Source organism: Saccopteryx leptura, chromosome 1 (assembly GCF_036850995.1).
Source record: "Saccopteryx leptura isolate mSacLep1 chromosome 1, mSacLep1_pri_phased_curated, whole genome shotgun sequence".
Taxonomy (NCBI): domain Eukaryota; kingdom Metazoa; phylum Chordata; class Mammalia; order Chiroptera; family Emballonuridae; genus Saccopteryx; species Saccopteryx leptura.
In genome coordinates, this window is record NC_089503.1 from 7,286,416 (window position 1) to 7,301,286 (window position 14,871).

At 41.0% G+C, this 14,871-nt stretch overlaps 1 protein-coding gene, 1 non-coding gene and 1 pseudogene across 2 annotated transcripts in view; 2 read left to right on the forward strand and 1 right to left on the reverse strand.

Annotated features, from left to right (window-relative positions):
- The window catches only part of PACS1 (phosphofurin acidic cluster sorting protein 1), a 126,647-nt gene that overhangs the window by 84,449 nt on the left and 27,327 nt on the right, over window positions 1-14,871 (reverse strand). The gene's annotated exons all lie outside the window — the stretch shown is intronic.
- On the forward strand, window positions 11,085-11,160 carry TRNAS-AGA (transfer RNA serine (anticodon AGA)). Its single transcript has one exon. It is a non-coding gene; the product is annotated as a tRNA-Ser (tRNA).
- Window positions 11,622-12,034, forward strand: LOC136387292 (10 kDa heat shock protein, mitochondrial pseudogene; annotated as a pseudogene).

The window sequence follows — 14,871 nt, forward strand, 5'->3', positions numbered from 1 at the left end:
ACACGAATGAGTGAAATAACAAATCAATGTTTCTCTTTCTCCCTTCTTCTCTCTCTAAAATCAATTAATGAAAAAATACTTTTTTGAAAAAGTAATATAATGTAGTAAGAAAGTAACTAGAGCCTGACCAGGTGGTGGCGCAGTGGATAGAGAGTCGAACTGGGATGCGGAAGGACCCAAGTTCGAGACCCCGAGGTCACCAGCTTGAGCGCGGGCTCATCTGGCTTGAGCAAAAAGCTCACCAGCTTGGACCCAAGGTCGCTGGCTTGAGCAAGGGGTTACTTGGTCTGCTGAAGGCCGGCAGTCAAGGCACATATGAGAAAGCAATCAATGAACAACTAAGGTGTTGCAACGAAAAACTGATGATTGATGCTTCTCATCTCTCTCCATTCCTGTCTGTCTAACCCTCTCTCTGACTCTCTCTCTGTGCCTGTAAAAAAAAAAAAAAGTAACTAGAGACCTATCTGAGCTGAGATCTGAATGATACAGGAGACAGCCATGTAAATACCCGAAATCAAAGCATTGCAGGCAGAGCACTGCAAGTGCAAACAAAGGTCCTAGGAAGAGAATGAACTTCTACTGAAGGAGCAGAAAAAAGGGCAGTGTGATAGGCACGCAGGGAACCAGGTGAAGGGAGGTAGAAGATGAGTCTAGAGAGGCAAATAGAATCGAGCCAAACGGGAGTTTGTAGGCCATAATAAGAAGTTTTGGTTTTACTACAGGGTATTAAAGCAGGAGAATAAAATCACCAGATTTGCATTTCAGAAAGATCACTCTTGCTGGGTAGAGATCTGTAAAGGGAGAGAGTGGAAGCAGACCGGTTAGGTGCACTATGCTCTAACTACTGCATGACGCAGGTGCTGATGTTATGGACTACGGAGAAAGCAAAGGAAACATGAGAAATGGGACTGGTTTCAAAATATCTTCAAAATAGAATCAACAGCTCTTGCTAATGGACTAGATGTAGTAGGTAGAAAAAAAGAATCTAGGGTAATTCTTAGGTGTTTGGCTTAGGCAATGAGGTGGGTGACTACCATTTACTGAGATGGAGGAAAAATAGGTTTGGGGGTGTGGGGAGAATGAAGAGTTTTATTCTAGTCATGTTAAACCTGTGGTGTCGATTGAACATCCAAATGCAGATGTCAAACAGGCACTTGGCTATATGGGTCTGGAGCTAAAAGGAAAAGTCAGTGCTGGATATGCAGTACACAGGAGTATCTAAAACTAAGAAGTAGATTAAAGATATTGATCGACTTACAACCTATATAACTTACGACCATTTGACTTTACGACCACAATCGCTAGCCACAACTGCTTCACGTCTGGCAGCACAAGCATTGCCCAGCTGGGTGTACGACAGTGCAGACCAGCTTCTGGCAGCACTACCATCTCTGCGTGCACCATTTCAACTGTTATCCCAGACTCGGTACAGCAATTTGTGTTTTGTGTCTTGGATATTTTTCATCAAACCCCTCCCAAGATGTCTACCAAGAGAAAATCGTCTTTGTCTATGTCTCAGCCTGCCAAGAAGGAAAGAAAGGCTATCGATCTTAACACGAAAATGAGTGCGGGCTCATCCGACTTGAGCATGGGTTCACCAGCTTGAGTGCAGGGGTGCTGGCTTGAGCATGGGATCATAGATATGACCCCATGGTCGCTGGTTTGAGCCCAAGGTCACTGGCTTGAGCAAGGGGCCACTCGCTCTGCTGTAACCCCCTAGTCAAGGCACATATGAGAAAGCAATCAATGAACAAGTACGAAGGAGGAAAGAAAGTGAAAGAAAGTGAATGTGATCGTACATGTTTATGAAAAAACCAACTCCGGTAACCCCAACTGCTGCCTCAGGTGATGACATCACGATCTGCAGCCAAGCACCAGTGGCCAATAAAATGTTTCATACATGTTTATATATTTTGATATGTTTTGCAATTGGGAAAATGTTTCCTATGGTATTTTTTACACCTGTATTTTGTATTTTTGTATGCACCTGTAGTTTGTAATTTTGTATGTTTTGCAAATATTAAACCAGCTGTACTGGTAATGCAGTGTTTTACTTAAACCTGACAAATGTAAAAATAAGAAACAAAATGGTGTAGAGATTATACAAATGGCATAAAATGAACACAGAAAATTATGATATATAATAATAATTAAAGAAAATTATGATAAAATATGACTTAAAAGATTTTTATAACATCATTTCACAGTACTGTACATACAGCCTACTCAACTTACGATCAAATTGTGTTACGACCGCTCTGTCGGAACCAATCATGGTTGTAAGTCAAACACTAGCTGTATACAATTTTGCTTCTGGAAGTAGTATACACATATCTTCTTAGTGAATCAGGATCGCACCAGATACATAGGACTCCAAGAATAGTTTTACTTGGAATCGGGGACAGGGGAGTAGAGAGGAATACATTTTACAACTGAACACACACACACATAAAAGAGTAAAATGAATTTATACAATTTTTCAAGATTAAACAAGATTTCAAAGAAATTTTGTGTTTGCAGCAGGCAGTCTTTGGACTCTACAAGACCCCCAGTGATACACTTTCACCTGTCTCTTGGACTATTTCAGAAAAAAAGACAGGCATCAGAATACACAACAGTTAATCAGCAAATAGTTAATATTTAGACTGGACCACTGTGCCTTCAACTGAGATTACGAAAAGACAGAGCAGTACAGTTGTTAAGGAAATGGACTTGCATATAAACTTCAGAGTCAAGCAGACCCAGGTTCAAATCCTTCCCTTACTGCTTCTAGCTGTGGAGACAGAACCTCTCACAGGGAGTTAAATGGCAAAGTCTGTGCAATGCACTTAAGCACTGCACTGCCTCTGATTAAACATTAACCCCAGATATTTTCGCCCTCCAGCGTTCCATTGTCTAAAGAGATTTGAAGGGCATAAATGTATAAAAGGATAATAACATAAGTTACATATGAAAAATTCTGAACATGGTTGGTCTGACTGGTCAGGAAAGCACTGAAATTTGGGTTGAAGAAGATTGATACAGAGAAAAAGTACAGTTTTTAGCTTTATTTTGTTTTATTTTTATTTGAAAGGGAATAGCTAAAGAAAAGAAGGTAAAATCCATGTAGAGAGGATACAAACTACCATTTACTGAGAACTGTCAGAACCATTGCCTCTCAACTTCTTAGAGGTATAATTACCATGCTATACAATTCATCCACTTAAGTGTACAATTCAATGGTATTACTGTATTCAGAGTTGTGTGACTTCACTATCCAGTTCTGAACATTTCATCATCCCCTAAAGCAGGGGTCCCCAAACTTTTTACACAGGGGGCCAGTTCACTATCCCTCAGACCATTGGAGGGCCAGACTATAAAAAAAACTATGAACAAATCCCTGTGCACACTGCACATATCTTATTTTAAAGTAAAAAAACAAAACAAGAACAAATACAATATTTAAAATAAAGAACAAGTAAATTTAAATCAACAAACTGACCAGTATTTCAATGGGAACTATGGGCCTGCTTTTGGCTAATGAGATGGTCAATGTCCGGTTCCATATTTGTCACTGCTAGCTGTAACAAGTGATATGACACGCTTCTGGAGCCGTGACACGTGCATCCCGCATCACCAGAAGTAGTACTGTATGTGACCACCAATGAAAGAAGTGCCCCTTCTGGAAGTGCGGCAGGGGCCGGATAAATGTCCTCAGAGAGCCACATGTGGCGCGAGGGCCGTAGTTTGGGGACCCCTGCCCTAAAGGAATCCCGTACTTATTTGCTAGCAGTCACTCACTATTTCCCTCCATCCCACAAGTCCTAGGCAACCACTTAGCTGCTTTCTGTCTCTGTGAATTTGCTTATTCTGGACATTTCATATAAATAGAATTGTAAAATATGTAACTAGAGGCTTCTTTCACTTAGCATGTTTTCAAAGTTCACCCACAATGTAGCATGAATCAGTACTTCATTCTATCTGATTGCCAAATAGTATTCTACTGAGTAAAAATACCACATTTTAATCCATTAGTTGGACACCTGTGTTGTTTCGAATTTTTAGCTCTAATGAGTAATGCTGCTAGGAACATTCATGAATAAGTTTCTATATGGACATATGTTTTCATTTCTCTTAGCTATACACCCAGAAGTGGTATATACCTAAGAGAAAGGGTTAAACTCTGTTTCATCTTTTGAGAACTACCAGACTGTTAAGAGTCAATACAATGAATTCTTCTACATATTCAAATGATGGTAAATAATTTCCAACTAACATCTTAAAGAAACACCTGAAATTACTTTCATTTCTCATACTTTCAATTAGTTCAATAATTTTTAAGTTTGTAGTAAAATGTCTGTAGAAAAGGTGAGCATGAAAAAACAAAGAGTGCACAAAAAGGCAGGAAAAGGAGACCATTAGATCTTTATTTGCTCTTTGAAAACGCTGAAAAGCTTCATGGAACAAACTAGATACAAAGCCAAAATTACAGTTATTTAAGAGAAAAGAGAAAAAGAAGTGCCAAATACCATTAAGTGTACCCATCTATTGAGGTTGGGTGTGTATAAATGGAAAGTTATAAAACCAAGTGAAAATTTTCATCAACTTTTCCATTTTTTCAGATTAACTTTGGAAAAGGCTCTTTCTGTATCTTCCACCCTCTTTCACGGTCCATTGTCAAACACATTGTCTCTTAACTATTGAATACATTAGCCAAATAATTGTGATTCATGGTCCAAAACAGCTTCATCACCAAGCAGTCAGAAAATCTGCATTTTCAATAAGCATTACAATTGCCTGAGGAGCCATTATCTTGCAACACTATTGTTCTTCTAGGGTTCCATGGTCCAATATGATAACCACTGATCACATGTGGTTTCTAAGTACTTAAAATGTGACTAGGGCCCTGGCCGGTTGGCTCAGTGGTAGAGCGTCGGCCTGGGGTGCAGAGGTCCCGGGTTGATTCCCGGCCAGGGCACACAGGAGAAGCGCCCATCTGCTTTTCCACCCCTCCCCCTCTCCTTCCTCTCTGTCTCTCTCTTCCCCTCCCGCAGCCGAGGCTCCACTGGAGCAAAGATGGCCCGGGTGCTGGGGATGGCTCCTTGGCCTCTGCCCCAGGCGCTAGAGTGGCTCTGGTCGCAACAGAGCGACGCCCCAGAGGGGCAGAGCATCGCCCCCTGGTGGGCGTGCCTGGTGGATCCTGGTCGGGCGCATGCGGGAGTCTGTCTGACTGTCTCTCCCCGTTTCCAGCTTCAGAAAAATACAGGGGGAAAAAAAAAAAGTGACTAGTGCAACTGAGAAACTACATTTTAAATTTTTATTTAACTTTAAATGAATTTAAATTTAAAAACTACATCAGTGAAAAGTTCTTTTATACTGATTACATTTACTTTTGATAAAGTTGGTAAATAAAATATATTTTTAAAATTTCATGTTCCTATACCTGTTTTTAATATGGTTATTAGAAAATTTAAAAGTACCAGAAAATATGCTAAAAGCCAATTAACTGTACACATTAAAAGAATGAATTTAAATGAGTGTATGGTATGAAAATCACATCTCAATGAAGCTGTTTTTTACATTTTATTTCTTTTTGACAGTGATAGTTTCTCCATTTCTGAAGTTACCATGAGTTAGTTATAGTAATAATGAGAAAAGAAGAAAAAAATATCAAATTTATGTCCTGTTTGTATAATAGCCTTTGTGATAGACCTATTTATAAAACAAGGCAAGTAAAATTCTAAAGTTAATGAAAAAAGAGAATCATCTACTAAAAAAATTAACTTCACTAATTAGGACTGACAGTTATCAGAGCATTAAAAACTATTCTGGCCCTGGTTGGTTGGCTTAGTGACGTCAGCCCAGTGTATGAATTTCATGGGTTTGACTGCTGGTCAGGGCACACAGGAGAAATAACCATCTACTTCTCCACTCCTCCCTCTCCCCCTTCTCTTTTTCTCTCTCTCTTCCCCTCCCACAGCCATGGAATGATTGGTTCAAGCACACTGGCCCCAGGCACTGAGGATGGCTCCATGGAGCTTCCACTTCAGGTGCTAAAAATAGCTCAGTGGTAAGCTTGGCCCCAGATGGGCAGAGCATTGGTCACAGATGGAGGTTGCCAGGTAAATCCCGGTCAAGGTGCATGTGGGAGTCTGTCTCTCTATCTCTCCTCCTTTCACTTGGAAAAAAAGAAAAATATGCAAATAAATAAATAAACTATTCTGTGTGAGGATGAAATAGAAAAATGGGGTAAGGAGACAAAATGAAATATGTTAAGGCAGGACTACAGTGAAGAGCACCAAGAAAGGTCTAGAACAACTAACAAACGTCTAGTAAATGTTCAATAAATATTAATGGAAAAATAGAAGAATAGATGGATGAATGAATAAACTTGAAATAGATAAAAAAAATAAAAAGGAAGGATACTGGAAAAGAAAAAAGGCATTTAAGAACTTTTTTAAAAGCCTCTACTATACAATTATAAAAGCTACTGAAACTGAGTTCAACTTACCTAACAGCAGATCACCCCCTCTGGGGAAGTTTACCACCAAGGATAAGGAACAAGATAAACAGACCCGGGATAGAATCAACAGAAAAGGATCCCAGACACTAGCCTATCTGTCAGATTCCCAGTATTTTGTGGAATGTACTATGAAGTACACACACACCATTAAAATCCAGAGGCATTTTTGGTAAAAGCTTTGGTAGTTTATCAAAGGATCATGAAGCAATAAGGGATGTGAAAAAGTGCTTTTTGATTATTTCAAGACCATGAATCATCAACAAGACTAAAGCAGGAAAAGGCTACTCCCTCTATCTCTGTACTATTCGAGAAATCAATTGTACTCTTATAAATGTGTCTCAGTACAGGCAGGAAAACCAGCTCAGTTTAAAGTGTACGGCAACCAAGACAAACTTAATGTTACACATGTCCCTCTGAGAAGGAAAAAGAAATGTTCACTGCATAAGGAATTCTCTGGAGTCATAACTTATCAAATTACTTGTGCCATTTATATAGTAAGAACTTCACAAAATGCAGCACCAGTAATTGTAATTTCATAAGCAGAGTATTAACACTGGCTGACAACATCCTTTATCATTTATTAATGGCAACAATAGGCTCTGACAGGAAGTTTTCACTTAACACCAGGAATTGCCTTTGGAGAAAGCTAGGTTCAATTCAAGGAAAAGAGATTACAAAAAAAAAAAAGTAAAAAAACTTTCAATAGAGTATGAAAATCATTGCTTGTTAAAGTGAACACAGGAAAATATTTGGGACATAAAGAGCAAGAGGTCCGTGTGGCCAGAATGGGGCAACCTACAAGGAAGTAGATGTCAGGTCACTAACCAGGGGCAGGGAGTCATACATATCACACAGACTCTTGTGACCACTGGAAGGACTTTGGGTTTTATTTTAAATTAAATGAGAAAAGGTACTTCATTATCTTCCCATCTGCTACATCTGGGAGGTAATATTCTCTTAAAAGTAAACTTCTGAAACTGTGGAATCTTTCTGTATTTTGCTTTGTGCTGCCCCGACAAGATACCCAGATAAAGCCTAGAGGCCGCTGGAAACCCAGCTCTACTGCTCACAAAAATTAGGGATATTTCAAAATGAATATTAAGTGATAAAATGTCCCCTCATTTTTGTGAGCAGTTGTATATATAACCTGGAAATGTAGTTTGGGAGAACAAACACAAGTCTATTTAAATAAAAGGACCACAACCACCACATCCTTGGGAGAGGAAAGAACTATTTTGCACATGGAGAAACAGAGGTACAAAGAAAAGACTTCTCAATGTTTTTAAAGGCATCCTGAAAGTGAAATGAGGAGAAAACTAAATGACTACTCCAAATGTCTGAATCCACAAGAAAATGCAGCCTTCTGTGGCACTATGGAAAAAGCTAACAAGAATATGCACCTATCCACGCATGCTGCAAATGGCCTTTCCAGTCTTCCTGAATCATTACCAGCTAGAAGCAGCGGTCATTGGGACTTGGACATGAGCTGCAAAGTATAGAATGGTGACAACAATTCCAGTGCCATGTGGACTTTTCCTGGATGTGGACTTTTCCTGGACTCCTGCTCCCTGTGACAGCTCCTAACAGACTGAACTGTGGTTGGGTTGCATTTTTCAGGAATTTGGCATGGTGATGGGGCCAACTTGGACTTGGTGAACATGTTAAGGACACTACTCTTTTATGGATTCTTGCTGTATTGGCCAAGAGTTTGCTTAAAGGCTTTTAATCACTGTAAAAAAAAAAAATAGAAGACTGGATAAAGAAGATGGGGCACATATACACCATGGTATACTATTCAGCTAGAAGAAATGATGACATCGGATCACTTACAGCAGAATGGTGGAATCTTGATAACATTATGCGGAGTGAAATAAGTGAATCAGAAAAAAACAAGAACTGCAGGATTCCATACATTGGTGGGACATAAAAACGAGACTAAGAGACATGGACAGGTATGGGGTGGTTGGGGGGGGGGAGAGGGGGAGGGAGAGGGGGAGGGGTACAAAGAAAACTGGATAGAGGGTGACGGAGGACGATCTCTCTTTGGGTGATGGGTATGCAACAGAACTAAATGACAAGATAACCTGAAAATGTTTTCTTTGAATATATGTACCCTGATTTATTGATGTCACCCCATTAAAATAAAAATTTATTTATAAAAAAAAGAAAAGAATATGCACCTCTGAATAAGAGGGAGGGATGAACACTAACTTTGAGAAAGCACAACAATAAGACATTCTCACCCAGACCAGGCCTGTTCATGCTCCACTGCAAATGAAAACTTCATTGTCCAAATGAAAACTTAAAAACCCAAATCAAGCTCTATCCAAGGGTATTTACAGGTGTACTGCTGCTGGAAGGCATACTGTAGCAGTTCACTGAGGGATAAAGAGAAACACTGATCTGTAATGCCCACCAATCTTTCCAGTGCCGAGACTCCATATAAACTTATTTCTGGTTATTGCATAATTTGTGATCCACACTAAAGTTTAGATTTCTGAACATCATGCAGATATGGGAGGTTGGGTGTGGTAAGGCATGGGAAAAATTATGTATTTTAAAATGCATTACTGAAATTGTAAGAAAACAATAAAGGCATGCCTCATTTTATTGTGCTTTGATTTACTGCCCTTTGCAGATACTGCACTTTATACAAACTGAAGGTAAGATCCTCCGGCGTTCTATCCACTGCACCACCGCCTCATCAAGTGATGGTCAGCATTTCTTAGCAATCAAGTATTTTTAATTAAGGTAAGTACATTATTTTAGACAATGCTATCTCACACTTAATAGACTATAGTGTAAGCATAACTTTTATATCACCAGGAAACCAAAACATTTGTGTGACCTGCTTTACTGCAATATTCACTTTATTGCAGTGATCTGGAACAGAACTCACAATATCTCTGAGGTATGCCTGTAGTATTAAAAAAATTCTTGGAGAGCCTGACTAGGCGGTGGTGCAGTGGGTAGAGCGTTGGCCTGTGACGCTGAGATCCCAGGTTCAAAACTCCGAGGTTGCCAGCTTGAGTGTGGGCTCATCCAGCTTGAGCGCAGGGTTGCTGGCTTGAAGACCAAGGTCGCTGGCCTGAACCCAAGGTCACTGGCTTGAGCAAGGGGTCACTGAGTCAGCTGGAGCCGCCCATTAAGGCACATATGAGAAAGCAATCAATGAACAACTCAAGTGTCCCAACAAGTTGATGTTTCTCATCTCTCTCTATTCCTGTCTGTCCCTGTTTGTCCCTTTCTCTCTCTCTCTTTCTCTCTCTCTCTCTCTCTCATTTCTCCCACTAAAAACAAAAAAAATTCTTGGAGAGAAAAACACCCAAAATCCACTGTCTTAAAATAATGGCTTCACTTTTGCATTATCTTCTAGTCTTGGCCCATATTCATATATATTTTAAAGAGGCAATGTGCATAAGACTTTGACCCATCATAAACATGTTCCCACATTTCTACAGTCTTCATAATTACTAGTTTTAATTGCTGCTTAAGATGCCACTGGATTGATGAAACAATTTTCTAAAATTTTTTGGGAAAATTGTGACAAATTTACATAATAGCATCACTGCCATCTAAAAATGTATCGTCCTAGTCCCTCCCAAAAAGTTCCAGTGTCTAACACAGAAGAGGAACAAGAAGTATATTTACCCACTTATTCAACAATATAATGAGTGCCTAATAAGTGTCTGGCACTGATCCAGGCACTGGAGATAGAGCAGTGAACAGAACACAAAAATCCCTGATCTTACCTCTAGTGGGGGGAGAGAGACAATAAATAAAAACCAAACAACAATCAAACGTGAAGAGAAATTATTAGAGAAACTTAGTCTATAAAGGGCCAGACAGTAAATATTTGGGGTTTTGCAGGCCATAGGGGTCTCTGTTGCAACTACTCAACTCTGCCATTGTAAGGTGAAAGCCACAGACAATGGTGTGGACCAATGGACGTGTGCCAATAACGCTTTATTTACAAATGCTGGCTAAGAGTCAGACTTGATTTGCTGATCCTGTTCTTTGTGGCTCAAAATGACCATACAAATACTTTTAAGAAATTCAGGGAAGATACACGTGCTATCGTCAACTGGAAAAAACCAGAGTTTTCCTCCACAATGACTCATATTTGCCATTTCCTTTCCACTTCCATTGCCACAGCCCTGAATCAGACTTTTATTACCTTTCACTTTTGCACATTTCTCTGCTTTGCACATGCTGTTCCATCAACCTGAATCCCTTTCCTCTAATTTACCACATATTAAAATCTTCTCTGTGAAATTCAGCTCCACTGACATAAATTAGAAATTAAGGGATTACTATTTATATATATTTTAGAAGGGATAATGATATTGTTGTTATGTATTTTTAAAAGTGTCCCTATCTTGACCCTGACCAGGTAGCTCATTTGGCTGAAACATCACCTTGACATGCCAAGGTTGCGGGTTTAATCCCTGGTCAAGGCACATAAAGACTCAACCAAGGAATGCACAAATAAATGGAACAACAAATCTCTCTCTCTCTCTCTCTCTCTCTCTCTCTCTCCCCCCTTCCTCTTTTTCTGTTATTTAAAAAAAATAAAAAATGGGCCCTGGCCAGTTGGCTCAGTGGTAGAGTGTTGGCCTAGAGTGTGGATGTCCCAGGTTCAATTCCTGGTCAGGGCACACAGAAGAAGCACCCATCTGCCTCTCTACTCTTCCCCCTTTCCTTTCTCTCTGTCTCTCTCTTCCCTTCCTGCAGCCAAGGCACCATTGGAGCAAAGTTAGTTTGGGTGCTGAGGATGGCTTCATGGCCTCTGCCTCAGGTGCTAGAATGGCTCTGGTTGCAACGGAGCAACACCCCCAGATGGGCAGAGCATCACCCCCTACTGGGCTTGCCAGGTGGATCCTGGTAGGGCGCATGCAAGAGTCTGTCTCTTTGTCTTCCCGCTTCTCACTTCAGAAAAAAAAAAAAATGTGTCAGCCCTGGGCAGTTAGCTGAATCAGAGCGTAGTCCCAAAACACCAAGGTTGTGGGTTTGATCCTCGGTCAGAATATATACAGGATTTTTCCCCCCCCAAGTTCACGTGTCCAGCGAGCTGGACTGTAGTTGTCTCCTTGCAGCCTCAGTGCAAGTGGCTAGAGTCATGACAGGACAGGTGTTTAGAAAGTTTCCTCCCCTCTTTGACCAAGTATTAGTTGAAAGGAGTGCTGAGGAAACTGTAACCAAAGGAGGCATTATGCTTCCAGAAAAATCTCAAGGAAAAGTATTGCAAGCAATAGTAGTAGCTGTTGGAGCGGGCTCCAAAGGAAAGGGTGGAGAGATTCAACCAGTTAGTGTGAAAGTTGGAGATAAAGTTCTTCTTCCAGAATATGGAGGCACCAAAGTGGTTCTAGATGGCAAGGATTATTTCTTATTTAGAGATGGTGATATTCTTGGAAAGTATGTAGACTGAAATAAATCACTGTTGAGATGGCATCGTGTGAAGCTGCCCATTCCATTGAAGCTCTGAAATCTTTCATCATGTAAATAATTTGTGTCACTTTTATAATAAACTAATGATACCAAAAAATATATATACAGAAGTCAACCAATGAATGCATGGATAGGTGGAACAACAAATCAATGTTTCTCTCTCTCTCTTTACCTTCCTCTCTCTCTCTAAAACCAATAAAAAGGCCCTGGCCTGTTGGCTCAGCGGTAGAGCGTCGGCCTGGTGTGCGGGGGACCCGGGTTCGATTCCCGGCCAGGGCACATAGGAGAACCGCCCATTTGCTTCTCCACTCCCTCCCCCTCCTTCCTCTCTGTCTCTCTCTTCCCCTCCTGCAGCCAAGGCTCCATTGGAGCAAAGATGGCCTGGGCGCTGGGGATGGCTCCTTGGCCTCTGCCCCAGGCGCTAGAGTGGCTCTGGTCGCAGCAGAGCGACGCCCCAGAGGGGCAGAGCGTCGCCCCTGGTGGGCGAGCCGGGTGGATCCCGGTCGGGGGCATGTGGGAGTCTGTCTGACTGTCTCTCCCCGTTTCCAGCTTCAGGAAAAAAATAAATAAATTAAATAAATAAATAAATAAATAAATAAAATAAAACCAATAAAAAAAAAAGCCTGGGTGTAAAAGTGAAGGAAATAGAAAACAGATGATACAATCTTGAGCTGATAATAAAGCTAGGTGGCCCTAGCCAAATAGCTCAGTTAGTTAAAGCGTCACCCCAAAGTGCAGAGGTTGCCAGTTCGATCTCCCAGTCAGGGTAAATACAGGAACAGAGGTATTCCTGTCTCTCCTGCTCTCTCCTTTCCTCTCTCTAAAATCAATTTTAGCCCTGCCAGTTGGCTCAGTAGTAGAGCGTCAGCGGGGTGTGTGGATGTTCCGGGTTCAATTCCCAGTCAAGGCACACAGGAGGAGCGCCCATCTGCTTCTCTATCCTTCCCCCTCTCCTTCCTCTCTATCTTTCTCTTCCCCTCCCACAGTCAAGGCTCCACTGGAGCAAATTGGCCCAGGCGCTGAGGATGGCTCCATGGCCTCTGCCTCAGGTGCTAGAATGGCTCCGGTTGCAACAGAACAACGCCCCAGATGGGCAGAGCATCATGCCGGGTGGATTCCGGTCGGGCGCATGCAGGAGTCTGCCTCTCTGCCTCCCCACTTCTCACTTCAGAAAAATACAAAAATAAATAAATAAAATAAGTTTTTTAAAAAGCTGAGTGATGAGTTCATAGGGATTCATTAGCCATTTTCTCTATTTTTGTATATTTAAATTTTTTCCACAACAAAAGTTGAAGACAAAAATTCTAGTCCCAATGCCAGACTCTACAGAGGAATTAACAGCCTTTTCTCCTGTACTATCTCAGCACATACCTCTATTTCTTACTGATTTCAATCTGCTTTGTATTGCTGTTAGCTGTTTACACCAAGAGAGTGAGCTCTAACGACAGGCCTAGCCCTGGCCTGGTAGCTCAGTAGGATAGAGAATCCTCCCAATATACCAAGGATGTAGGTTCAATCCCCAGTCAGAGCACATACTTGAATCAACCAATGAATGCATAAATAAGTGGAACAATAAATTAACGTTTTTGTTTTTGTTTTCTCCCTTCCTCCCTTCATTTCTCTCTAAAAATCATTTTTTTTTTAAGTGAAGATAGTCTTTTATTTATTTATTTATTTATTTTTATTCATTTTTAGAGAGGAGAGAGGGAGAAGGAGAGAGAGGAGAGAGAGACAGAGAGAGAGAAGGGGGGAGGAGCTGGAAGCATCAACTCCCATATGTGCCTTGACCAGGCAAGCCCAGGGTCTCGAACCGGCGATCTCAGCATTTCCAGGTCGACCCTCTATCCACTGCGCCACCACAGGTCAGGCTCTAAAAATCAATTTTTAAAAATTTAAGGACAGGCCTGTAACATTCATCTTTGTAGTTTTCCCAGTATACTTTATTTTTTTAATTTTTCTTTTATTAATTTTTTAGAGAGGAGAAAGAGTGAGAGAGAGAGAGAGAGAGAGAGGAGGGAGGAGCAGCAAGCATCAACTCCCATATGTGCCTTGACCAGACAAGCCCAGGGTTTTGAACCGGCGACCTCAGCATTCCAGGTTGATGCTTTATCCACTGCACCATCACAGGTCAGGCAACCCAGTATACTTTATATATAATTGACATCTGATATTGTTTGCTAAAATTTTTAAATTGGATCTAAACCAAAGAGATTAGAGGGAAAAACAATAATAGGAACACCTTTTACTCCCCCCTCCCTGGAGTAGGGGGATGCAAAGGGCTAGATTTTTGTTCCTAAAAAGGAGATGGCATTATTATTTTCCACTACTGACTTTGAGGCCACCAATATTTTAAGCATCCTCATCATCCTGATGGAATCAGTGCGGTTATCAAGGCTTAAGAGTCTCAGTAGAATCATGTGTCTGTCCTATTCATTATTCATCTATTACTCAGCTGTACTACAAATCCTCTCTCTAACATAAAAGAAATCAATGATACTAATTACACGTGTAGCCTAGGTTGGTTTCACTTGAGAGATCAAGGAAGTTCCAATCAAGTAGCTCTGATTTCAAATTTTAAATGTCTTAAGTGTCTCCAAAAGACTAACAAACTCACATTGTTATAATTGGCAAAAAGTCCTTTCGGTCTGTATTATACAAAATAAGGCCCTGGCTGGTGGCCCAGTGGACAGAGCATCAACCCAGCATAGGTTGTCCCAGGTTTGATTCCCAGTCAGGGCACACAGGAGAAGTGACTATCTGCTTCTCTCCCTCCTTTTCTCCCTCTTCCCCTCCCACAGCCAGTGGCTCAACTGGTTCGATCATGGCCCCAGGAACCAAGGATAGCTCCAGTGGGGAACATTAACCGCAGACACTAAAAATAGCTTGTTACTCGAGCATTGGCTCCAGATGGGTTTGCTAGG